The sequence below is a fragment of the Colossoma macropomum genome, unplaced genomic scaffold, assembly GCF_904425465.1.
Source record: "Colossoma macropomum unplaced genomic scaffold, Colossoma_macropomum, whole genome shotgun sequence".
NCBI classification, from domain to species: Eukaryota; Metazoa; Chordata; class Actinopteri; order Characiformes; family Serrasalmidae; genus Colossoma; species Colossoma macropomum.
In genome coordinates this window covers 31,243,363-31,270,401 of record NW_023494800.1, presented here as the reverse complement: position 1 = coordinate 31,270,401, position 27,039 = coordinate 31,243,363, and the positions used below count along the sequence as shown (strand labels likewise).

At 37.9% G+C, this 27,039-nt stretch overlaps 1 protein-coding gene across 1 annotated transcript in view; it reads left to right on the top strand.

Moving 5' to 3' along the window:
* The window catches only part of fstl4 (follistatin-like 4), a 224,068-nt gene that overhangs the window by 123,192 nt on the left and 73,837 nt on the right, over window positions 1-27,039 (top strand). The window lies entirely within an intron of this gene.

Sequence of the window (27,039 nt, the reverse complement as noted above, 5' to 3'; positions counted from 1 at the left end):
GGACGAGACTTGGTGAGATGTGCATTATTCAGTGACGGAGAGGTTTATGTACGTGTGTGTGTGTGTGTGTGTGTGTAAGGGATATGGGTGTGTGCCAACTCTGTCAGCTTGGCACAGTGGAAAAATTCATTGTGTGTGTGTGTGTGTGTGTGTGTGTGTGTGTGCGTGTAGGTGAGTGTGGACCGGGTTTCAAGCAAAACAACGGCAAAGTTAAAGTGTCACTGACTTATTAAATCATGAGGTGACTGGCTTCTGGCAGCAGCCTCAGCCTGAGCAAAGCGATGGCCTTTGAAAGCTACAGCTGCTGGAGCATAAGGGAATATGGCAGGCTTTCAGGGTGTGAGGCAGAGGGGAAATAGCGCTGGAAGTTTGTGGAGATCAGAGCCTTCATGGTGTTCTCACCTCACATCCCAGACTGCTGCATCGCGTCTTCTGTCGGCTGGCTGATGAAATCTGATGCAGCTTATGTCCTTTCTCTTCCCTCCGCTTTCATCATATGTCGTGTACATTTATGCCATATATGTACACTTGGTCTGTCAATGTCCGTGTCATTCACATACAGTATGAGATATAAACACATTATCTACACCACCGTTCAAAAGTTTGGAATCACTGTTTTTAGTAATATCAAAGCAAGTTGGTGCAGATAAATGTATAAAATGATTCTAATAGTATGGTAATATTATTTTGATGATGTAAATTATTCTAAAATAGTTAACAAAGCTGTATAGGATCAAGAATGAATGTATCATAAAATCCATGATGTCTCATATTTGAAAAGCAGTGGCCAGATTTAGCTAATCAAATAGCTATGCACAGTAAATTTTCTTGCAAGAAATGGCAAATAATTACATAATTACAGTTAATTATGTAGTAACTATTTTCCCCAAAAAACTTTAGTTTGTGAATAAACCATCGGTTATACTACTAATCTTTTGAATTGTAGTTTATTTCAATTTTGAAAAATTGCTGCATGGATTCCCCTCTTAGTTGGCCACGTATGCCATAAGTATACAGGTTACAGACAAACAAACAAACAAACAAACAAAAAAAATACATATTTAATGAAAGATGTGCTGCATTTCCCCTCGACAGTACCCATTTTAAGGATATTGGCAAAACATTTTACGTGAAAATGTAGATGTAAAAGTTTTATGTTTTGTGTTTACTCAGATGGTACTTTTGCATTATATAAAGAAAGATCTGATCTTGTTCTCTGCAGAAAACAATCATGTTTACAGTTTGAAAGCTTCATTAGAAATTTAGTCAATTATGTTTGGGGACAGCCATAAGAAATTTTGGGCTAAATTTGGGTGAAAACGTATTAGAGTGGGAATTAACTGAGTGTGAAGTTTCTAAACCAATCCAATGGCTTGTAAAGTAAGCTCAAAGTAGGGGGTAATGATGTGATCATCAGCGTAGTCCAACAGACTGTCGTTATACCATGGATGTAAGTTTGTGTGACTGAAAAAAATCCATAAAATATGCGGAGGACATATTACATACTGTAAAAGTAAATATTACCTCTTGCATTGGACTAAACAGTTCAGTTTGCTTACAGTAGTGATTCAGTAGCTAGCTTATTTTGCCTAAGTTGTTGTAAAAGAGCACAAACCTGAGGAATTCCGTATTTTCGTTTCAAGATCAATTACAATGCACTTTATTAGAAACTTGTACTTTCACTCACTCATGAACTCCAACTGCTTTGTATCAGGCCTTTGTACCCCATTCAGTATTAGTCAGTTTCTGACCACATGGGCAATTTTGACTAAATATATTTGGGAGGTCTGTGCATTGACTACAGCCTCTAACTGTATTCCAGCAAAATAGAGCTACAACATCAGAGTTTCTATATAGCCACCATTTCTGCATATACAATATATTGCCAAAAGTATTCACTCACCCATCCAAATCATTGAATCCAGGTGTTCCAATCACTTCCATGGCCACAGGTGTATAAAACCAAGCACCTAGGCCTGCAGACTGCTTCTACAAACATCTGTGAAAGAATGGGTCGCTCTCAGGAGCTCAGTGATTTCCAGCGTGGTACCGTGATAGGATGCCACCTGTGCAACAAGTCCAGTCATGAAATTTTCTCGCTACTAAATATTCCACAGTCAACTGTTAGTGGTATTATAACAAAGTGGAAGCGATTGGGAACGACAGCAACTCAGCCACGAAGTGGTAGGCCACGTAAAATGACAGAGCAGGGTCAGCGGATGCTGAGGCGCATAGTGCGCAGAGGTGGCCAACTTTCTGCAGTCAAACACTACAGACCTCCAAACTTCATGTGGCCTTCAGATTAGCTCAAGAACAGCGTAGAGAGCTTCATGGAATGGGTTTCCATGGCTGAGCAGCTGCAGTCAAGCCTTACATCACCAAGTGCAATGCAAAGCGTCGAATGCAGTGGTGTAAAGCGCCGCCACTTGACTCTAGAGCAGTGGAGACGTGTTCTCTGGAGTGACGAATCACGCTTCTCCGTCTAGCAGTCTGATGGACGAGTCTGGGTTTGGCGGTTGCCAGGAGAACGGTAGTTGTCTGACTGCATTGTGCCAAGTGTAAAGTTTGGTGGAGGGGGGGGATTCTGGTGTGGGGTTGTTTTTTAGAAGTTGGGCTCAGCCCCTTAGTTCCAGTGAAAGGAACTCTTAATGCTGCAGCAGACCAAGAGATTTTGGACAATTTCATGCTCCCAACTTTGTGGGAACAGTTTGGGGACGGCCCCTTCCTGTTCCAACATGACTGCACACCAGTGCTCAAAGCAAGGTCCATAAAGACATGGATGAGCGAGTTTGGTGTGGAAGAACTTGACTGGCCTGCACAGAGTCCTGACCTCAACCTGATAGAACACCTTTGGGATGAATTAGAGCAGAGACTGCGTACCAGGCCTTCTCGTCCAACATCAGTGTCTGACCTCACAAATGTGCTTCTGGAAGAATGGTCAAAAATTCCCATAAACACACTCCTAAACCTTGTGGAAAGCCTTCCCAGAAGAGTTGAAGCTGTTATAGCTGCAAAGGGTGGGCCGACATCATATTAAACCCTATGGATTAAGAACGGGATCTCACTCAATTTCATATGCGTGTGAAGGCAGACGAGTGAATACTTTTGGCAATATAGTGTGCATTTATGCATCCATCTGGTCCTTGCATTGTTTCAAATTGATTTCATGCTTAACTGTTATGAGCAAATTGAGGGGAATTGAACTTTTATTAAATACCCCTGTGCAGTACAACCTGTTCCTTGCCAGACTGTATATTGCATTCTTTGATATTTGCTTACTCTGTGCCTCCGCTAGTAAGGTTATTCTCTACTGAAATTTTAGACTATTATTTTCACTTTAATTTCAGTCTCTAGTGTTATACAGCAGTTCACTAGAAACTGAGGCAAACTCAAAGCCAAGCCACACATCTTTTAGAATGCCTGAAATTTTGCTTACAGCCTGCCTATTATATTTCAGCAGTGCTGGCAGAATTAGAGAGAATCCAGCAATGATCTCTTGCCAAGTTCGTCAGATTTTGTTTCACTTGGATCCTTAGCGGAATTCTTCCAAATATAAAACTGAGCTCTTACTATTCTACACAAGCAAGAGCCTGGCATCTTTGCAGCATTGCGCAGTGCTGTGAGTGTACAATCTAGGACACTGATTCCCAGTCCTGGTCCTTGAGTACCACGGCATCACACATTTCAGTATGTTCCTTTTGCTAACACAACCATTTGAAACTCATGAAGGGATTGTTAATTAGCCGAAGAGTCGAGTCAAGTGTGTTGGGAGATGGGAAAACATGAAAAGACAGCGAAATGTTTTTCACCTTTTGTTCAGTGCTCATTGAAATGTGTGTGGAGAATCGGAAATGCTGCTCTGGTTAGTTCACACTTTGTTTATTGCCTCATCTAACGTGGAATTTTCAGTTTTAATTGTTTGTATTTTGTGTTCTAATACAAGTCATATGTAAGCGAATTAACTTGATTTAGCTGTTTATCAGCAAACATAGTTTTGACAATGTGATATTGGCCTCTGCAGTGCTAATATTGCAGCCTGCAATGTGAAGTAAACATTTGTTAGATGGCTCAATGTTCCAGATGTATTTCGGTTTAAGATGCGCTGATTATGAATTTATATTTCCAATTCCGAATGACTGACATCCAAATTAACTAGCCATCCAATTTTTTGCTGATTTTTATTTGCCTTCCTTTTTTAACTAAATGAAAACATGTAACACATTAGCACATTGCCACAAGTTTTCTATTAGCCAAAGATCTGACAGAAATAACATCATTGGCTTTTTAATTGTCCATTCTTGCATTTTAAATGAAAACTAAGTTGCCTGTTTAAATAACAGGAATCTAAAAAAGGTGTTAGACTGAAAAAAGAGGCTATTTAGCGCATCGGGTTATACGTGTGTGTGTATATATGTGTGTATATATATATATATATATATATATATATATATATATATACTTTATTTGTACCATCTAAAACCCCTCATTTGTTTGCTTGGTTAGGTGTGTTTAGTTTAGCAGGTTAGGGTTATGCAAATCTTCATGCAACTGCACGTAACTGACTGTGGCTGGTAAGATCTCATTTGCCTTAATGAATTATTAATGTAACTATTATTAAGACCATTATTAATTTGTACTGATTTCCGTTGCTCAAGAGACCTGTAGTTTTAATCCTTTGTATGGCGTGGTAATTGGATGTGTTTGTATTTTTTTGCGATGTATTATGTTCCCCAGCGACTAATTATATGAAAACTTCAGAAAGCCCATGAGACACAGTGTGAGGAAGAATATGACAGTTTCTGTTGTGAAAGATGCAGTGGAGCTGCTGACGGAACATAGTCTGGGTTTGATATCTGTATTTTTTTTTTTACCACTTCGTTTGTGCATTTGTCTCTTTTGTGATATCTCACTTAGCTATGTGGTGTATGCTCAAGAATGATTGTCGAAAGGCATATGCATACGGCCTTCCACCATGCCACTAGTTCTAGCCTGCTTTTTTGGTTTCAGTCATTACCTCTGGCTGTGTGTAACAAGGGGCCCTAATAACATCCCTCATTTCCTCGTCAGTTCCTGAGGGTGTCTGCCTATGTTTTCAGTCTTTCCTTAATCTCAGGGTTGGAGCCATGCCGGGAATGAGATGGCTTTTGTCAGGATTTTTAATTAAGGGCCCTTTGTCAATAGACTCCGACTTCGCTCCATTGTCATCAAATTAGCCACCTGAATGATCAGGAGGACTGCAGAAGATCATGCTAGCTCCAGGGAAAGAAGGTGTGTTAATTTTATCGGTCTGGCCCACATTTCTTCCCATTTCTCTCTTAGAAATTATACTCATTTTATTGCACAGTTAACCCTGTCTCACCTAATGTATTAATAGCAATACAGTCTTTATCCCCTTTAACTCCTTTAAAGTCACAGGCCAGAATACACTGATGGGCCAAACATGGACAAACATGAACACTGTCCAAAAAAATGTATTTCTTGATTTCTTTTGTTGATTTTTATTTTTATACATCTTTTGTACACAGTGGCTATCTTTTACATTGTGTATACAATTCATGATGAATAGACCAGTAGAAATGCTCCAGAATCACTTGGAATAAAACCTATTTACTTTAACTTACTTGTTTTTTCTCCTGTCAAGTTACTGTTTTGAAAATACATGTTTGTTTGGACATTAATGATATAATTTTCCCACCTCAGTAACTGTATTTAATTCTTTGTGTTCTTAAGTACATTCCATCACACTAAACTGGTGACAGAGTGGGTAGAATATTTCTATTGCTAAACTGGATGATATGCTCCATTTTATCAAGCTTAGACTATCTGAAGTTAGTTTTTAAGGAGTAAATTGCTTAAATTTACTGATAATGTTGCAAAAATTGTGTAAAAACTGTTTACTCCATCTGTTTTGTGTTATGGGATGGACATGTTATGGCTGGCGGATGCTGTCAAGGATGGAGAAAACAAATGGTCAATGCTTAATTAATAAAGCCTTAACCTCTTTCTGCAGGCCCCCTAGTGAAAAATGATTTTTTAAATTTATTTCTGATATTAATATATTTAAGCAAAATATTTTTCCTTGTAACTTTATCAGCTGAATTGGGACACTATTGACTGTGTGTAAAATGTTGAGACTCAGCGCTGTGCTGCTAGTAAGCAATGAGGACTGAGGGGTGAAGGATAAGAACCTTAAAAAGTGATTAACGAAAAAAGTGACTTAACGTGCATTTTTATGGCTAAATTAGCTGGTGTTGGTGTGATGGAGAGGGGCAAAATCATACATCATCATTACATTTTTCCTTATTAAAGTGATTTATGCAGTCTTAATATGGAAACAGATAAATATCACATTGCAAAAGTTTGGTGTTAAAACATCTTTTATTTAGTAGTATTTGTGATGACTGTCTATAGTGACGTAAAAAAGTGTGTATTCTTGATAAAACTGTAAATAACATCTTAATTGCTGCAAATCTTTTAATAGACTTAGAAATAAAAATAATATATAATTTTTAAGCTTGAAAAACAATTATTAGCTTTTTTATCACTTATATGCAGGATTAAATGTTGTGGACTAAATGATACGTATATTCCTGTTAATTTGCTTGCTTGCTCAAAATGCAAAAAAAAGCTTTATTAGATTATATGTTCGTTTATCAAATTAAATAGCATTAAGAAATCATGTTATTGGAGGAGAAGAGTAAATTAAATGCTAGAAAGAAATAGATAGTTTTTAATTAACGCCACAATATTAAAGGGTTAAAATGGGAGAGAGAAGACTGAGGTTGGAAAAAAATAGAAAAGGAAAAGAAAGAAAAGGAAAACGTTATCATTGCATGCGCTGGAAAAGTCAATTTATGGGACAGTGGAGAACATCCTCATCTCGAATGCACTGTTGGTGAGTGACAAGCTTGAAGGATAGAAACTCTGCTCGCAGTCTGGAGGAGACGAAGTGCCAATGGGTATTTTAATGGCTTTAGACCTCAGCTTTGAAACATGTCATTTCATTTGACAAGGCACCGCTAAAGAGAGGCACAAGGGTGTAGTGTGTCCCTGAGCAGAGGGAAATCGAGCAGCCCCTGTTGATTTAAAAAGAGCCCACATCATTCCTTGCTTATTTAGAAATAAAAGAGTTAGATGCAGAATGTATACATTGTTATACAGTTTATATATGGAGACTGATCTACAGAAACAGCCCATTTTTAATTTAACATGGTGATGTCACAACCATGAAGACATACACTGCATACTACAACTGCAGTCCACAGCAGTTTAGCCGCATGTCTGAAATACAGCTGACTACTGGGTTGCCTCTGTGTGCTTGGCAATGTGGGGATGATTTGGGGGTCACTGAGTTTACAATTGTATTCATATTTACTTTTTCATTACAGTGTAGCACAGACAGCATTGCGCTTAGTTCGCCTACAAGCGTATTGTGTTTTATCATGGTGCCATCACTTTGTTAAACCTATGCTTCTGTTTTACACTCTTTTCATGCAATATGCATGCTTGCTATGTTCTTAATAAGGCCTTTGATATAAAATGTTTGAGGTATTATCACTCTTTTCTGAGCTGAGGTTTTTGAGTAATATTTGCATTCTTATGTGGACGGAGATATTTTGAAAATTATGATCTTTTTTAACTGAGAAAGAAAAGTGAAGTTTTTCAAAATATCCAGATGCCTCAGTCTTAAAGCAGCAGAAACAGAAACTGCTAGTTACTTTTAAGAATTAAAAAAAAAAGTGGTCATGTACAAATAAATTAGGACTGTTTTTGCTTAGCGATACACCGACACGAAAATTTGAAAATCAGGACACAGTCCGCCAAAAAAAAATCGAAACTGGAAACCAGGAAAAGCTGACAATAAATAAAACAGTTCTCATAAATTTAAACCACATTATGTGGGCTACAGTATGTGTCTTGAAATCCAACGCCCTCAACAACAGTTGGTCATCCAAGGCAATGAAGTCTATTTTTTGGCTTTATTTCGCACTTTGGCTTTGTCATTTGTGAATTTTTCATCATTTGGCACTGGCATGCTAGCAAAGATTTTCCTTCTGGTGTTTGGCTGTATTCTGCGTATTGAGCGTGATGTGTTTTGAAGTGATATCATACCTCTACACTGAAATAAAGGTACTGTGCAGGTACATTTTTCATTCATCAAGGGAAAAACAATGCAAATGTATCCTCAAAGGTACAACACTAATTTTAAGGTCCAACTGTGTCATTTAAGTTTGACCCATATCATTTGTACCTTTTCATAACCTAATGTTTTAAAACGGAACAATAAAATAAAAAAATTAGAGACAAGACAGGGTGTGTGGAGTCAATACAACTTAAAAATATTTCTATGAAATATGGTACAGTTATGTTCGGAACTGAATTCTATTTTATTGTTCCTAACTAAAAGTACTGAAGACATACCACTCCAGTGATAGTTACGTACCTTTTTTTCTGAGAGTGTAATGGAGAAGTTCTTAGGCATTGTTTCTCTTCTTGATCCTGAACAGAGATAATAAATCGTTTGTCTAATGTCTCGCGTAGAAACCATGAACTAGTTCCACACAGCTGACAGCGAACATTTATGCACTGACGAGCGCAGGAGAATAAAAGGGAACAAACAGCATTTTTAATTGATATTTCTGATTTCCATTACCATTAAAAATATGTATAAAGTCTTGAATAAAGTCTTAACACATTTATGTTGTTATAGGTCAGTTTAATATGGGGTGAGGAGGTCTACATTTTTGCCTGTTTTCTGGTGGAAATGTGTTGTGGCAGCAATTTTGGTGCATCTCTATGTTTGGTACATGAAAAAACATCACACAGATGTTACAAAGAATAAAGCCCCTTGAAGTGGGCAGAGATTGTTAGTGTCAATTTTGTTTATTTCAGTGGTGGTGTATTTAATAAATGGCTTAATCAAGCTTGTTTGCTGATTTGTTTGTCAGGCAAACATGCTGGTGTACTGCTGGTTGTGTCTTGACTTTATTTGTTTATTTTTTTGGCTACAGTGAAGATAGTGCTTGTATTTACATATCTACAGGGATTCGCTAACACTGAGAGACATGTTTGACCCACATAGGATAATGAATGGGGTTTGGGGTGGGGAGGGGGTGGTTGTGCAAGAGTCATATGGTGTGAGCCTCTGCCTCTATGGTGTGTTTGTTGATTTATTAATTTGCCCCTTCATTAGTTCCGTTCCTTGGTTAATGACTTCTGTTCATTCTATTTACCTGCTTGCAGAAGGAGAAGGTTTGATGGGGGAGGGTAGGCTGGGGCAGTACTTGTTAATCACTAATGGCTTTGACATCAAACTTTCAGTCTTGAGGCCCCTCAGGGGTAAAGGGGTCGGGCGCCCAACCAAGCTATTCCTGTAACTTCTGTTTGTTTCAGCTAAATGGAAGTTTAAGTGTCGACAGGGGAAATGGCGCGTGCTGTTTAAATGTGCCTGCATTCAAATTAAAGAGCAGATCCTTTTCAGTTAGAAAATGTCCTCCACTTGGCTTCAAATCGTATTCTGTAGAGTCGTATCCCTGATTTGTTTTGTTTATTTTTATTCTTTTTTTTTGTGATAGAACTGTAGCTAATTTTGAAATGTGAGTGGGTGAATAATGGCCCTATGGGTCAGCAGCAGAAAATAAGATTGAAAAAGAGAAAACAACAACAAACAGTGACCACTAGTTTACATTTGCCAGTTATAAAGCGAATATGAGTTCAGGAAAAGGACAACGAGTGTGATCGGAGCATACATATTTACATTTTTGCCATTTATGTTTTGCTTTTAGGTCGTGTACACCACACACAAATGCCATCTGCTGCATCGCTGGCTAGATTTCACTTCCAGCTCAAACAAAAAAAGAACTAGTTTTTTCTGCTTAGCTAATCAATATGCTTTCATTTTTTATATTTTTATATCTTTCTATTAATGAGAATCGCCCTGTAGTTTGTCAGCATCCTGAAAGCAAACCTAAAAAAGATAAATTCACTGTGTCGCATAAGCATTGATCCATAGCTCTCGGACAACAGCTGTGGGTATAGGCTTGCAAGCTGCCATTTGAAGCTGAAAAAATGTCCTCTCTGTCTAAAAAGCAGCACAGTGTTTTTTAAAGTGAAAAAAAGCGAGAGAGATCAAGACAGTGCACTTTAAAGCAAACATTCAAAGGCGAAATGTAGATGAAAGCACAAAATCTAACATGAAAGTAAGAAATTGCATCTCCCTCCATCTCTGTCTTGGTTTCCTAGACCCAGAAAGAAATGAAAGCACTGTCTCTCTCATTTTTCCTCACCCATGTTTTATTGTAGTATGCCACAACAGTTATGCAGGCAGTGTTACCCCTCTACAGGTATATGTCTTGTAATTAATCAAATAAAGACAGAGATTATTATTTAGGGGAAAAACTGGTTTTCTGAAGAGCCTCTGCTAACCGAAAAGCTTATTGTGATTATTCAGGCGATGTAGTTTGCATTGGGATGGGGAGCAATATGATGTTGTGTTATCACTATTGTGGTAAATTGCATCATTCTGCACTTTCATAAGCATATGATGCATTGATACCGATACTGGTTTCACATATCGGCCCGATACCTTGCTCATTTACTTGTACTCGTACTGATAAAAATGCACCGATACCGACATTCTGATACCAGCTGTGACATACGCCAAGCATAGACTACTGTGCTGATGAACAAACACAGTGAAGAAGGCATAGCTTGCACAGTAACTAACTCCGTGACAGTCGGACACTATTTTTTTTTAATGAAAGCTTTATTTGAAACCGTTTGTAAAGCTGCATTTCACATATAAATCTTAGGTTTTGCCGGTACATGATGGTCTGTTCAAACGTACAATGCGAGTCACTGAAGAACAAGATTTCCAAAATACACAGTATGTTTGGCTTTAGAGGACATTAAAGTACAGCTCAACCAGCCAAACAAAATACTCCCAACAAGACGTAAAACGCGAAACGTGAGCTCATCAGAGGCGTTATTCTCAGGTGTGATTCCTGCTGTTACTGTGCTACAGAGTCTGTTGTTGAAATAGAGAGGTGAGGAGCAAGACTATGACTTGTAGTTTATTTACAGCTGTACAGAAGCACTTTTCTGCCCGCTGTTCTCCACTGCAGCTCTACTCGACCCAAGGTAACTAATGTAGCATAGCTGGCTAATACACTTCGTTTAAAATCAGCTAGTTTTTAATGATTTAACTGTTAAGTTACATTGCACTCAATTACACTAGTAACTACTTAAGTTTACTTAATTACTAATAAAAATATGTACTTGTTGCATCCTTACTTGTGACTTGTGTCAGTACTTCTAGAACAATAAATGCATAATAGTAAGAACTTCATATGATATGTACACATTATGCCATTGTCTTATTTTATCATTTTTACCAATTGTTGACCACAAAAAAGCCATAGTAGTTCACACATGGCTTGGAATTTACACCAAGAAAGAGAATCAGTCTTGAATCCACTAAGTCCTGGAATTAGTTACTTAAAGGTGTGACATTAGGCAGCCACTCAGTTACAACAACAGTGAACTACCATTAAATACAAAATCCTGGACCAGAATCTGAAGACCACTAGTCTAAGGTCTTTAAGAAAAGCACACACATGCTAACCTCAGCTAACATTACTAGCTTGATCACTTATTTCCTCTTAAAAACAACAGAGAAGAGTAGCTGATACTAAAGGTGATAAATTCACCTAATGAGGTTGAAAGTTCCATTCCATTAAATTTCATTAAATCTGTATGACTGCAGTGTAAAATGAGCTTGAGCTGTGATGCTTCTCAAATGAGCTTGAGCTGGGATGCTTCTCATGTTCCTACATCCTGTCTGCTGCATGGCACGGATCATCTCTTCTGGTACCATTTATGTAGTTAATATACACTGTCTATATTAAGAGTCACTGCTAAAAGTCACTTACTTAGTAAGAGGTCATGCTGACATGGGTATTGGTTGGATACAGAGGTTGTGGCATTTTATGAGGTCATTTTTGATGTAAATGCATAGTCGAACACAGATGTAATTTGCAGTCACATGAACATTTATTCAGATGTTATCACCTATTTGGATTGACACAGGCACTCGATTTCACATTACAGTATAACCTTATTTCTGTGTGCATACACATTACTTACTAGTGGGCAGTTTACACATGTAAATATAGAACCCCATTTCCAAAAAAGTTGGGACGCTGTGCAAAATGTAAATAAAAACAAAATGCAAGGATGTGCAAATCATTTAAACCCTATGTTTCATTAAAAATAGTACAAAGACAACAAATCAGATGTTGAAACTGAGAAATTTTGTTGTTTTTTGAAAAACATATGCCCATTTTAAATTTGATGCCAACAGCACATTCCAAAAAATTCGGGACGGGAGCAACAAAAGGCTGATAAAGTTGTGTAAAGCTAAAAAAAACACCTGGTGGTTAATTGGCAACGGGTCAGTACCATGTTTGGATATAAAAAAAGAATCTCAGAGAGGCTGAGTCTTTCAGAAGATGGGGAGGGATTCACCACTCTGTGACTGCAGACTGCATGGACAAAGTTCAACAATTCAAGAATAACATTTCTCAACGTAAAATCGCAAAGAACTTGGAGATTTCATCATCTACAGTACATAATATCATTAAAAGATTCAGAGAATCTGGACAAATCTCTGTATGCAAGGGACAAGGCTGAAAACCAGTATTTACTGGCTGTGATCTTCGGGCCCTCAGGCGGCACTGCTTTAAAAACAGACATGATTCTGTTTTCACTGCATGGGCTCAGAAACACTTCTGAAAACTGCTGTCTATGAACCCAGTCCATTGCTGCATCTACAAATGCAAGTTAAAACTTTAAAACACAAAAAAGAAACCATATATAAACAGGATCCAGAAACACTGCGCCTTCTTTGGGCCCGAGCTCATTTAAAATGGACTGAGGTGAAGTGGAGAAGTGTCCTGTGGTCCGACAAATCAACATTTGATTGATTGAATCATGGAAATCATGGACACTGTGTCCTCCAGTCTGAAGGTTACTCATTTTGTAATCAGTGCACAGTTCAAAAGCCAGTATTCAAGATGGTATGGGGTGCATTAATGTGCATGGTATGGGTGAGTTGCACATCTGTGAAGGCACCATTAATGCTGAATGATGAAATTCTATATCAAACAAGAATGGGAAAACGTATCACTTTTAAAACTACAGTAGTTGGTCTCCTCAGTTCCCAAACGCTTACAGAGTGCTGTTAAAAGAAGCGGTGATAAAACACAGTGATAAACATGCCCCCGTCCCAACTTTTTCGGAATGTGTTGTTGGCATCAAATTCAAAATAAGCATTTTTTTTTTCAAAAAACAATAAAATTTCTCAGTTTCAACGTTTGATTTGTTGTCTTTGTACTATTTTCAATGAAATATAGGGTTTAAATGATTTGCACATCATTGCATTTTGTTTTTATTTACAATTTGCGCAGCATCCCAACTTTTTTGGAAAGGGGGTTGTACATTAATTTAGGTAACCTCTCATGAGAGGACAGAATAAGGGATTTCGGGCCAGGTTTGTCATATACAGCTTTAAAATCAAGTCAGGTTTGCGGATTTTTTCTTCGAATCAGTGATTTTATTATGTATTAGATTTGTTTTTATGTAAAGGTTTATGTCTTCAGCACTCAGTGTCTTGCTTGCACTCTCTCTCTAGTTACGGTATAGTTTATAACTGTATTCAGAATAGTTCAGATTTTGAGGAATGAGTGAACATGCCCCTGAACGAAACTGGGGTGGTGGAAAGGTCACAGCTTTTTCAGTTTACATATGCAGGACTTATGTTAACAGACAGTCAGGATTGTGAACATTGCTCTCTGACAGTAAATACTTTCGTGTATCACAGATTTGTGAAATGCCAGTTTATATCAGCATGGCATTTTCCGTTGATTATTGATTTCTTTTGAGCTTATTAATAAAGCAAAGCACTCTAAAACCATGTCCATGATAATTCATCTATGTTATAGTGGGTTTGGGTCGGGTTCATGTTTCAAATATCAGCAGTACCAGTCGGGGATTGGTTGGGTTGGGCCTCAAAGTCGTGGCTATGAGTCAAGTTCGGGCTTTAATCTATGCCTGTGCAGACCCCTACCTCTCATGCTGAAAACACACAGACTTGTATAGTCTTTTGTTTTTGTTCTCGCTTTCCTGCTTAGAAAAAAGATTGCTGATTTGATATGCATGTCTGATGAGAAAACGGTAATTGATTAATATGGGGTGATAATTGTAAAGCGCATGAAAGTGCTAATAAATCAGAGTTTTCCACAAGTAAGAACTGTGTGATCTCAGACTCCTCTTTGTCTTCAGCGTAAAATTCACATTTAATTCCTTTAATAAGTCCCACTGACTGACCCAAAATACATCTCTGATGCTGGTTTCACTGCAGATTCAATTCAATTATTCTCGTATTATGGTGCATTTGCAGCCTTTATGCAATCATTATACAACCATTACATGAAGGAGAATGAATTAGTGAAGGAGAACGGGGAGTGGAGAGGTGCTGTGTGAAATGACTTATAACACTGTAAGTACACTTGAGTGCTTCCATATACTTAATGCATTTAGACAACAATGGACCTGGATTGATTATTACTGTATTATATAACCTTATAACCCTACCTCAGAATACAGACCATAAGCACTGAGTAAAGTTGAACATGACTAAAACCTTTTACCACCTGCCTGCACCAATGATTTAAATTTTGGCTAATCCCTTTTAAAAGTTTTTACAAAGCCATTTAAATTGTCTAAAGTCAATCAGAGTGGTTTTAAATGAAATGCCTCTGTTCTATAGAAACATTCTGAGATATGAGAATTGTTCATGGTGGTAGTGACAGGAAACAGTATCTGAAGCTGAAGTGTAATGCCTGTAAAAGGTACCTCACAGAAAGTTATTACATGAAATGCTTATGAATAAGCTATGTCTGAGACACTGTTTTATGATAGTTTTAGATGAGCTTTCGGCCTAAAATGTATTTTTACTACTCATTCATTGCAGAAATTAATCAGGGAAGACAGAAAAAACATACAGACCAACAGTCCAGTAAAACGCAGTGGTTTTGCTTTTATTTGCAAGTATGTTACATTATACTGGCTGAGAAGAAAGAGATAATGTAGCACCTTGGTTAACTACTCTAGCTGATGTTTGCTAGATCCAGAAAATACCTAGTTTTGACTCCTCATCAGCATCCAACATAACACTGGTTAGCTCTGTTAGCTCATTAGCTCATCCGAGGAGGCAGCTTCTGTTACTTAAAGGGTGGAAAAACCTACCTTTGTAAAGAAACTCCAAGTCAAACCGATGACTATGAAGAAATTTTGAAATTCCTCTTAACTTTGGGTACCAAAGCAACTGCACTCTTACCTGAGGACTATGTCCTGTTAGCATCATCTCCTGCATTTGAGAAGCCCAGGCAGTTCTTGATGGTTATATTTGTGGTATCAAAGCACTAAATCTCTTTAAAAACCTCACAACCAAAATAACAAAGATGTTTGACATCATCATCAGGTTAATTGCCATGTCAGACTAAGAGAAGGAAAGAAAACATCCTGGCACACTTAAAGGGCAACAGAGCTTAATCGGGTCCCAGCCCCCTTTGAGCTGTCCTTACACTGCTCAAACCAGCCACAAAGGTCACTTTCTAATAAAAGTGACAACTATGTAAGGAACATTAAGAGGAAAAAGTGACAAAAGTACTATTCGGATGGTATTAGTGTCAAATAAGCATTAAATTTAATTGTAATTTTCTTTACCTGAAACATCTACCTAGCTGTCCTTGGTAAAAGCAGTGTGTTATTGCCAAGGTCATTAACCTGGGGGTTAACAGCCATTCTGCGAGTTTCGGTGCTTGGAGTCATATGCTGACACGGGAGCGTGCGGTGCATAAAAAGTTACTGAAGTAGCAGATTACTTAATTACCTACTCAAGTAAACTAATCCAAATAGTACCAAAACCTACATAGAATTGGTATGTACAATCCATCCAAAAGGTACTAAAGACTTGTTGGTAACAGTGGTCAAAGGTTTGCAAATTAACAAAGCCTTCCATTGAATATCAGCCAGTATGAAACTATTTCTTAAGTGGTGATCAAACAGTTTGTCTGTGAGTTGGAATGGGAGGATGCGAGTGAAAGTGAGTAATTGCATATCATTAGGTGGTGGGGGGGTCAATGAATATTAGACGTCATCCTTGGATTGTAGCAAAAGCGCTCTAATATTGCTGCTAATTTAACACTGATAAGCCAGTATGTGCTACCCACATCAGTTAATGTGGTATCAGCCTTGAGTGACAGTTTTATTACATAGACTTAATTTAGAAACACTGTTCATCATTTTCATTTCCAGTCATAAAAATATCCTTTCATTTTTGAACATCAGGTAAATTATGTCATAGTTTAAACACACTATGATGTGCAGTGATTACCTCAGTGTATCATATATTGTATTTATTTTATATAAAGACACTATTCGAAAATACTTCTTATCTATTATATCATGTATTCATTTTTATTTTCAGGCTCACATTACTTGCCCACCGTACTCATATGGTGGGTCACATTGCAATTCCCAGCTCAAAGAGCAAAATGGTCTTTCACTTCTCATCACCAGGGAACATTCCATAACCTTTCATGTTACATAATAATTTTTGGTGCTACTTCATCAAGTTTTAATGGAAAAAATCTACTTACTGGACATTTAATTCAAAACTGTTTCTTTCTTTGACTTCCGTAAGAAGCAAACCACATGCAAGGTCAAGACTCTCACTGTGGAGGGCCTTATGATGGGCAGGTTCTTACGGTGAAAGAATCAGTGGAGGCAGTCAGAGCTGAAGCAGCTCACTAAGCAATTTAACGCCCTGGACTCCCATGAGACCACAGGGCCCCTGGTCCGAGGTCAGCTTCTGGAAGTCAGCAGATTACAGCATTGTACAGTAGCCTCCAGGTGTAAGGGAGAAAATTGATGCTTAGAGTGTAATCAAGGCCAGAGCTTGTAGTCTTAATCTATTTACTCTACAGCAGCTCAGCAGTTGCATTCAGATGGAATTTGGGGTCAGGGAAGTATAGTCTGTGTCTGAAGTCTTTGCACTGTGTGTCAAGTAGGATTTATTTGTAGTCTTGATTGGGGTCATTGTTCAATTCTGTAATTTAAGTGGCATTGTAAGGGCCCATCTTGGCACTGGTTACTGGGACATATAGTTGAGATGAGAACAACCAGGCCTAGGTCTTAAAATAAATAGCAATTTTGTGATGAAGAAACTTAGTTTAACTTAATTTAGTACAAGACTAGGTCAAATGTCTGTGGTCAAAAGTAGTCTATTATTTTTAAAGTCCTCAGGAACACAGTGTAAAATATTGTATGTTTGTATTATACTAAAACTGAGTGTTATATTAAACACCCAGCAAAGTTTGAATGAAAAAAAAAAAAATCCAAGAACTGTCTGGGCATGACATCCTTCTATCCAACAGCCTGCTGAACACAGTAGTGAGTGCAAGTAGAAATTAGTTTAATATACATACACAGGTGGTTTTGTAGACTACCACACTTTGTTCATGGCTCATTAAAAATATTATCCAGCTTTTATGTGACGATGTTTTAAGAAGGTAAGGTTCTTATTCACTTTATTGCTAGATGTGCATCCAGGGAATGCTGGGTTGGCCAGAATGGTTAAATCGACAAACTAACAGCAGGTAGACAGAAAAGTGATATATCTTGATTATGCATTATGCGTACTGCATTAGCTTTCTATTTGTTGTTAGCTTTCATTCACTGTTTCTCTTAATCATACAGAACGAAATTGTGGGGGAAACACAGTTTTGCTAAAGCAAGCCACATCAGACTTGTGATTGCTGAGAGTGCCTATGCACATGCCATCAGTTTAGCTAAGATTAGGATCTCGTAGTTTACACTAAAAGGGTAGATTTGGCCATTTAGTGGACATTAGAATGTTACTCATAGAACATACTTTGTACATGTATAGTTTGTGCCCACAAAAGCAATATTATCCCAATGATAAGGAAAACACTGATTTTCTGTGGTTTTAATACAGTGTCGTACACTGTATACAGTATTAGATTCTGCTTCTTCTTCAGTCAAAATAGTCCAATATTTCTATCCTTTCTGGCTGTGATATTTTGTATTTCCCATGGGCTTTATAGTTGTGAGAACTCTATAAGGGTAGTGTCTTGTGCCTAAGGTTATGTCCACATCTCATTCATGCCCTGTATTTTGAATTTATATTTCACCACTGGCCTCTTTTCTCCGGTGCGGAGAGGAAGCCATATGCTCTTTATGCATTTTGGATGGTACATACACAGCAGGATCTAGTGCTTCATTACCTCTTACAGTATTTGTTTGTGTATAGTGGGATGTATTTACTTTAAAATTTTCCTTATCTCAAATGTAGTCAATCAACCAAGATATATTCAGTGTCCCAAGTTTGCTTCTTTAGTTTTGCACTGGAGCTACGAAGCTCATGACGCATAACGCGTAATGGAAGCATATAGCCCCTTAAATAGCACTGTGCAAATTGCCTTCCTAAATTATTAAGCTATGTCTTTGTCACTGAACTTTTCTTTTTTGTCTAGAGCCTGTTGATGGCTCTCTTATTTCAGTGTCCACTCTCATTTGCATCCAGTTTTCCCCAGTCCTCCAACACAGAAGCCTAATAGCAGGGGTCCATAACAGGTAACATGGCAGAATTGGCAGTTAGCGTTCTTCTCTGAGGGTGTTGAGCTGTCTAGTGACTTTGCTTTAGCAGCAGTTTGAGAAGGTGTGGTGGTGCTTCACATGTCTCTAAAGAAGCACATGCTAGCTGTTTACTCTCCCAGCTTGGTAGCATTGTGTGATAGGAAGAACCTAGCTAGCGGGCAGGAATTGAACATGACTAAAATGGGGGAAACATCAGTGTTATGACCTAAGAAGTAAGCCAGTAGCCCTATGTAAATTCTATTGTTTTTTATTTTATTTTTTGTTTATTCCTTTTTGGAATGCACATCCCTAGCATGTTCATCTAGCCCTGACTGGGCACATATGGCTTATTGAGAGTCTGAGCTTGCTTATCGCTTATTGAGATCCTAAGCTTAGTTAAAGCCTACAATCCTGCCAAGCGAGGATAGGAGATGATTGGCTTACAGCTCAATGGATCTGGCAGTTGCGCTCTCACTTCCAGGTGTATGGCGACCTCCTGGGATGTCCTGTGGAGGACATTGGTGTGACTGCCAGTTGAGATATGCCTTACGCTTTCGTGGCATTTCACTGCTTACATGTCACAGCGTGTATTATAGGTAAGAGCGCTGTTGTGTCTCTGCTTTTGTCTTTCGCAGCTTTTTGGCTTTTACCCATTCTTGTTTTTAAACCTCACTTCTCTCAGAGAGTGAAAGCATTTATCATATATATTTATTCTGTAAGCAGAACATTGCTAAATGGCAACCTAAGTTTTCATTTCGTTGTTTGCAGTGTTAGCATCGTGTGGTTGACCTATCCCTTTGAGGACCCGATTGGAAAAAAAAAAGTTGCAGCAGATTCAATAGAGCATCTAATCCACATGCTGTGAGCTGTGTCGCACTGAAGCGCCAAGCTGTCAGTCTTTAACTGAGCATCATTTCTATTCTCCTCACAGCTTTCCTCTATCCTCTTTCTCCTAAATAGTTATTCTACACTGCAGCTTTTTGTTTCATTCTTGTAGACAAAGTCATTATCTTCAGTTTCCTCATTTAAGAGGCAAGGCCATTTGGCCTTTAATATCATCAGTTTCTGAAAGATCTTTAAGGCCTACCAAGCATGATGGACATAAAGTAAACTCAGACTAACCAAGTTAGCGAAGTTTGTATCACTAGACAACAAAGATTACAATCATATAGCTAATAACAGCACCAGCTTAGTTAAAACGGCAGTAACATTTTCAGTCAACAAAGCTAAGTACTTTAGTAGTTTACCTTCCAATGCAAAGTGTGGTAGCTTGTTGTCCCAAATAACAGCTCGTCCTATAAGTGAATCTGTCAAGACTTTTTGTAGCGAGTGTTGGTTGTTGTGATTGGTCAAGCTTTCCTTTAAAGATGAGATGCTTCACATTCAAATAAAAACCACACAGGTATCCATAATGCCCCTGGCTGATAAAAATCCAGATGCTTATGTTTGGAATCACATAGCTAGCTCACTGTTTTTCTATCTTTGAACTTAATCTAAGTGAGAGGCATTTGCAAAAATGTCTCAGCCATCAAGGCATGAGTGGTCAAAATGTGGCGAAGGACATGTCTTCTGAGGATATAAATGATCATTTACTATTGTCATCATATCTTCATCAGTAAAATATTGATTTGGCATTTGAGACTTAAACATAGAGCCAGACCTTTTCTGAGCCTGTGTGTGTGTGATGTTAATATGAGAGACACTCCAAGACACTGCAAAATCCAGACCGACACCTCTGACTCTTAAATGATTATTTCAGGCTTTACAGGGTGACTCACAGCAGTGCACAGACACCATAATGTAGTGCGTTTTTTTGTCCTCCTCTCTCAGTAATGCTACTTCTTTACACTTTAACAAAAAATCTGAAGTCCAAAAAAACACTGCAGAGAACGAAAGTGATCAGGTGCAAATTCTGTGGTTTAAGAACATTCCAGACCATAGAACTAGCATTCCAGACCAAAGGGAATTTGCATGGCAGTACACTGAAAGGCTGATATTTTAATAATGAGAAGAGCCTCAAGAGAATTGGCAAAAGACATGTATTAGAACATGAGCCACATAATCCACTCTGCTTTTATGACTTCCTGTTTGATTGCTTTGGTTTTTCACCAAATTACCATTGTGTTTGTCAAATAACTTTGAAAATTTGAGGTTGTTCAAATGTACTTTGTCATTTTTTTTCTGCTGAAAATCATAATTCTGCTAATTCTGTAATTTCCACAGTTACAAATGTCAAATGGCAATGCATTGCACACAGTACTACATCTAAGGACTTTTGATAGTGTTACACAGCATTTTGCAGCCATCTGACTTACATACTACATCTATTACTCAGTATCCTGTCTAATAATGTAGTTTATGGTATTTATGTATGGCTTTTATTATTTTTTTAAAGCTTTAGCTCCTGGGAAGCATATGCGGTCTTAATCTGCTAGCATTAAGCATGATGTGATAATGTAAGAAAAACAGGTGATAATTTCACAGCTGTAATATGTGCTTCCACAGAATAACACTATTTATACCACAAATTTCAGCCAGCGTTTAATGAAAAAGCTGAGCTTTCCCTCATGACAGCCTACAATTCTCTGTACGGGGTTCCCTTCACACCCAGTGGAAGCTGGCTGTTTGATTTAATATCCAACCTTTTTCTGTCACTCGTACGAATCTCTGAAGATTATGTAAGTGAAAAAACATGGGATTTAAGTGTTTTGGTGACGAGAGAGATTTCAGGCAGTTGGGGAGTGAGAAACAAACATAGATATGTGAGCGCAAATAGAAAGACCTCAGCGGAAACTGTTTGAGAAGCTTTGACCGCAGGGCTTTTGAGAGAAAACTAGTCCACACTCACATGCACGCCTCAGAGAACCTGACCCAACTTCTGCTGCTTTCCTCACTGTGGACAATTTCAGAGCCAACAGGGCAGCAACAAGAGAGGGATGAAAGATTTTTTTTTCCGCCTCAGACCCGAAATGAATCCAACCCAGGCTATTGGAAAACAGCATCAATCAGCTGGTGAAAAATCGAGCACTTGTGCATTATATGACACGAATTACTTTAGCAGGTGGAGAGAGAGCTGCAATGCTTTACCACATGACATTGTTCCAACTCAAACACGTACAAGAATGAGCACTGATACAGGTAAAGGGGCCTGGACCATCAGACGTTTTCAGGGGCAGTTTTTCTTCCATGTGATCATGTTGATGTAGTCGAACCTTAAGCAGTCTATTTCTAAAAGAAATTATAGTCTTTAGATATATATCATTCACTTATTCACAATAGTTTTTACTCCAGCCAGTATGAGCCCAGTTGGCGAAGAGCGCTAGGCACTACCTGTTCTAAAACTGGCTTAAGTAGAGAATCCGCCAGTTTTCAGAGGTCAGTTTTCTTTAAATTCAAAAAAAAGAATAACTTTGGAATTATAGGAAAATTCAATGCAATGTTTACCCATAAATGTTGACTGCAAGTTATTAATAAAATGTGTATACATATTCACTGAGTGGTGGCGGGTCTATACCCCGATGTAATTGATCTCTTAATTTAAGGAAAAGAATTCTAAATAGTATTGATAGTAAACAGCATTTCTAATGAACCTTAAAACAATGTGTAATAAATAACATAGAAAAACTGTCTGCAAGAAATTTAACCAAATGCTGCTGCGCTCAGTGCCACACTGAAGCCACACCAGCTTTCTCTGCTGGCCTTAAGGTGGGCTTGTTTACTCTGTCTATTTAAAAGTTAATTTTCTGTGTAACGTGAATAAAACAGTAACTCAGCTGAACTACACGCTCAGCATCAGCTGTTCAGGCTTCCGTGTGGAGTCACACTGCTTATTATTCAGTCTGACTAGCTCATATTGCCAACTACGAGTGTAATGAAAATGAAATGACTTGCAAATGGAGGAAAACAAGTGTTTTGGAAACCACACAGATTTAACACACAGATGAATGCAGAGCTGACATTTATTTGTAGCTTTCAAGATGGGTAAAAACAATCTCCTCTGTCATTGCATGGTGTACATTTTAAGTCACACAGGCACTTTCTCTTGACCAAAATATAAACATACACACTAAAAAATGACTAGCAACGGTTGCTAAGCCATGACTGGAGGGCTGATGACTGGGCGGGTGTTGAGATGGTCTGATTGGCTCAGTGCTGGATGTTGGCAGGCTAGTCACGCAGCTTTCTTGTAGTACAACACACGACTTGCGTCATATACTGGACACTGTACAGAATACTACTGATGAAGAGTGCATGCAGTATACAATTTATACTGATACAGTATCCAGTATACAGTACACAGTATGCCATTTCAAACATTGAAAAAAAAACGGTATCTTGTCAAGTAAAGTTATCCTAAATATAGTTGATACATCTAATATTTCTCCTGTTGAGATTATTGTAAGCATAATTTAAGATTAGGTACCTTATTTCTAGACATTGTTTACTTGTTTTAGGTCATTTTATTAAGTGAAATTATCTCACTGTATTGGCAGATAATTTTCCATGTTTGAAGAAATGTGCTTGAAACTAGCAAAATTATCTGTCAGTATAGTGAAAATTTTTACTTAATAAAATTACCTAAAATAAGTAAATGTCTAGAAGTAAACTAGATAATCTGATAATAGGTGCACAACCATCTCAAAATGGGAAATACCAGATATTTTGACTAGATTTAAGATCATTTCACTTGACAAGATACTATTCTCTTCAGGAGAATGCCCTGAATGGGTAAACCTTCCTGCAACTTCCTGCAAAATGACAAACTGTTGTTCACTGCTCCCTGTGTAGTTTGAAGTTCCCTTCTACCTGAACATTGTCACTCGTATTGTTTGGAATCACACATAAAATGTTTTTTTAAAAACAATACTAGGTTTATTAGGACCTGCTTTTCATCAAGGTTGGAGCTAGCCAACAGCTCCCAAAACAAAAAACACATTTACTCTGTCAGTTAAATTTGCTTGTATTTTAGGGAAGGAAAGTGACTGGCTTTACTGAAATGAAAAAGCAGCTCAGTTCTCAAAGCACCACTGCTTTGACTCTAACAGGCTGGACTAAAATGATACACTTAAGCTGTTCTCACACCTAGTTCATTTGGTAAAGTCTAAACATAGTTTGGGTTTTTGTGACATTATATCTATTTCATTTAGTTTGGTTGGTTTTACATTGCAGTGATTGAAGTGCTCCAAAGTATACACTCAGAGATTCAGAGATTTTGCTGGGATACAAGTGTTCTGTTACTCTGCCAAAAAAATCCTACTTTGCATGAAAATAGAGATATGCTTCCATATTGATTGGTTTGTCAGTTTGAATGTAACAAGTCAGGTCACTTGTCATTCATCCAAAAGTGTCAAAAGTAAAGGCATTGCTCTTCTATTATTTTATAACTTGTATGCCATTATTAGCATTATTATTGTCATTATCATGCTGTAAGAACAGTATGGTTGTCTGTAAAGTCAGATGCTATAACAGGCAGATTTTGTGGATAGTACAGTGCTGATGTGCTGCTACAGCAAGAGGAAAGCATCTGATATCAAATTCCTTTGTTTGGTGTAGACCATCATTAAAGTGTGTTCCCACCAGCAGCAAACTGAACCAGACTTCACTTGGAATCGAACCACGCTTTATCTATTTAATGCTCACCCCGGTAAGGGTGGAGTGTTCAGACCAGTCAAAACAGAACTAAGAAAAAGTTCAATAGGCCCACAGCAAAGAAGGTAGAAGTAAAAGCACCTTCAGATATCCTGATTTAGTTTGTGTACCGCACTTTGCATCTCAGTCAGAACACTGAACAATTTTAGCAAACGTAAATTGGTAGTAGCCTTTCTTACTTTATTAAATTTACATTTAAGACAAATGCTTACAAAATGCTCAATAAGTTATTTTAATGTTTTAAGTATTTGAAGAGGTAGCTATTATAGTCCACAGTAGGTCATCAGGATTCTATAGCTACAGTAAAATACCTGTGTGTGTGTGTGTGTGTGTGCAGGTATGAGAGGTGCAGATAAAAAAAAGAGAAAAAGGTTATGAGACCTTTCAGGGGAAAAAAGGAGATAATTGAGGACTTAGATTAATGGCGTGTCATAACAACTTGTGCCATATCACCATTGACCTTTCCCGTAACACACTGAGTTGATGAATGCACTTCATTACCAGATTTGAAAAGTGTAAAATGGAATTCCTTCTTGTCTCCCTGCCAGATTCATCAATGATTGATCAGTAGGGGAAGGAAAAAACAGACTGATGTGTTGAGATGACCCCAGTCCCAATGTCATGCTAACAGAGGACAAAAATGCATAGACACTGTATGAAGCTGCATCAGAGAAGCCAATGATTGAGCAATTATGGAAATGGAGAGACACTGTATTTTAATGTGCAGTTGTATACAAAAGTTTGAACACCCCTGGTCACATTACATGTTTTATTGATTTTCTATATAAAAATAATTACACATCCTCTTCAGGAAACTGACTTTATGTTTTTTAGTGCACAGTTTCTATTTATTCACTGAGTTTAACATATGGAAAAAATTAGCACATAAAATTTGCCATAACGTTTGCACAGACCACATTTTATTTTTTGTTTTTTTTTATGTTAAATGCAACAAATACTAATACTGTGATACTGTGTTTTACTTGGAAGAGCATGACGAAATGAAAGCAAAATGCAGAGGAACCAGAGGAAAAATTATTCCCTTGAGAATACAGTACTGTGCACAAGTCAGAGATCACACTTTCATTTATTTATAAGTGTATTAACTTACAAAATTTTCCGCAAAAAAATAACTAATTATACAGAAGAATACACAAAAGCCTCAATAAATAAATGTAAATTCAGATTTCTTAGTATTTAGTGTGCCCACACTTTACCTTTATTACAGTCTAAATTCTTTCAAAGGAATCTACAGGGATATTTTTCTACACCTGCAAAGTTCAGTCTCTGAGGTTGTTTGCATTTCTTGCTTCATACTGTCCCTGTATTTCCAATTAATATGTAGACTCTTCAGTCCATAAACCTCACCGTTTCAGTGTTCTAGTGCTGTTCTTCTTTTTTGTCTACTTTTTTTCTCAGTAAGGGCTTCTTGATAGCTACACATCTTTTCTGACCCACAGCCCTGAGTTCTCTTCTTACAGTGGAAGGAAGTGGATCAAAAACACTTGTGTAGTGTTTTCCCTTCCCAGATCTGAAGCAAGAGCTTGATTTTTACTCCTCTCAAAGATGAAAGCTTTAAAACGTGTTTATCTGAAGGTGACTGTTTAGGTGGTCTACCAGGTGTTGCACAGTTGTTAGGAGTCTATGGTTTTAATATTTTTTTTATTCCAGTTTTGGAAACTGTTTCTTCACTTATTTTCGTTTCACTTTTCCCTAGTCGATTATTTAATATCTAATCTATGCAGAAATATCTCTCTTAGATTTTGTTTTAGATGCACATGAGAAAGACATTTGCAAGGCAAGTATGGTGTGTCTGGGTAGTTGCTTGTGTAAATGATCTGCTCAAGGAAGTGTATTGTGAAGCAATTTACCACAGACATTTATTACCCACCCCTAATTTATAGTATGACACTATGATTGTCCACAAAATGTAATGTTTGTGTATTATTCTAAAATCTTGCTCTTAATTAGAAAAATACTTGTAAGGCCAGCCATTTCAAGCTTAATTACTCTTGCTGTTCCTTTCAGAAAGTGGTTATTTTTCTAAAATGTACCTCAAGGCCTCAAGGTTTAAATGCACACATCATCATCTCACTATTGGCAGAGTAGTTCTGAAAGCAATTGTAATAGATGGCGATTATCAGAATAATGAGAAGTGACATGTGCCAAACTGCAAGCTGTCAGTTTGAGGTTGTGTGGACCAGGACTTGAATGCATCATTGTCCTTTTTTGTATTCGTCTGCCATAGTTATGATTGCAGCTTGGGCTTCTCAGCAGGGGGGAGTGTGGCTCTTCTGAACAATGGGGGGACACTTCCTAATGACTTATTCATGTCTGTGAAGCTTTTAATATTTCCGGTGCTCATCACTTCAGTGGGGGACTGGCAAACACTCCCATTGCCTGTCATCCCACCCTCCACCCCAGCGACGCCTACAAAGAGCACTCTACCTCTCTGCCGTCGGAAGCTGAAGAGAGCAGCACAGCGGGTGGCCCTTGTTGGCATAATTTTATTGCGCGTAAGGGATAAACACCCACCCGCTGCAGTTGATTAATCACGGCACTCTCGCTTTCTCCACATGCTTAGCTGGCGCAAATGTTGTCGGGCCGCGCGGGATTAAATGCGAAACTGTTTGAAACCCTACTGCTAATCCCCCTACTCTAAAAGGAAAT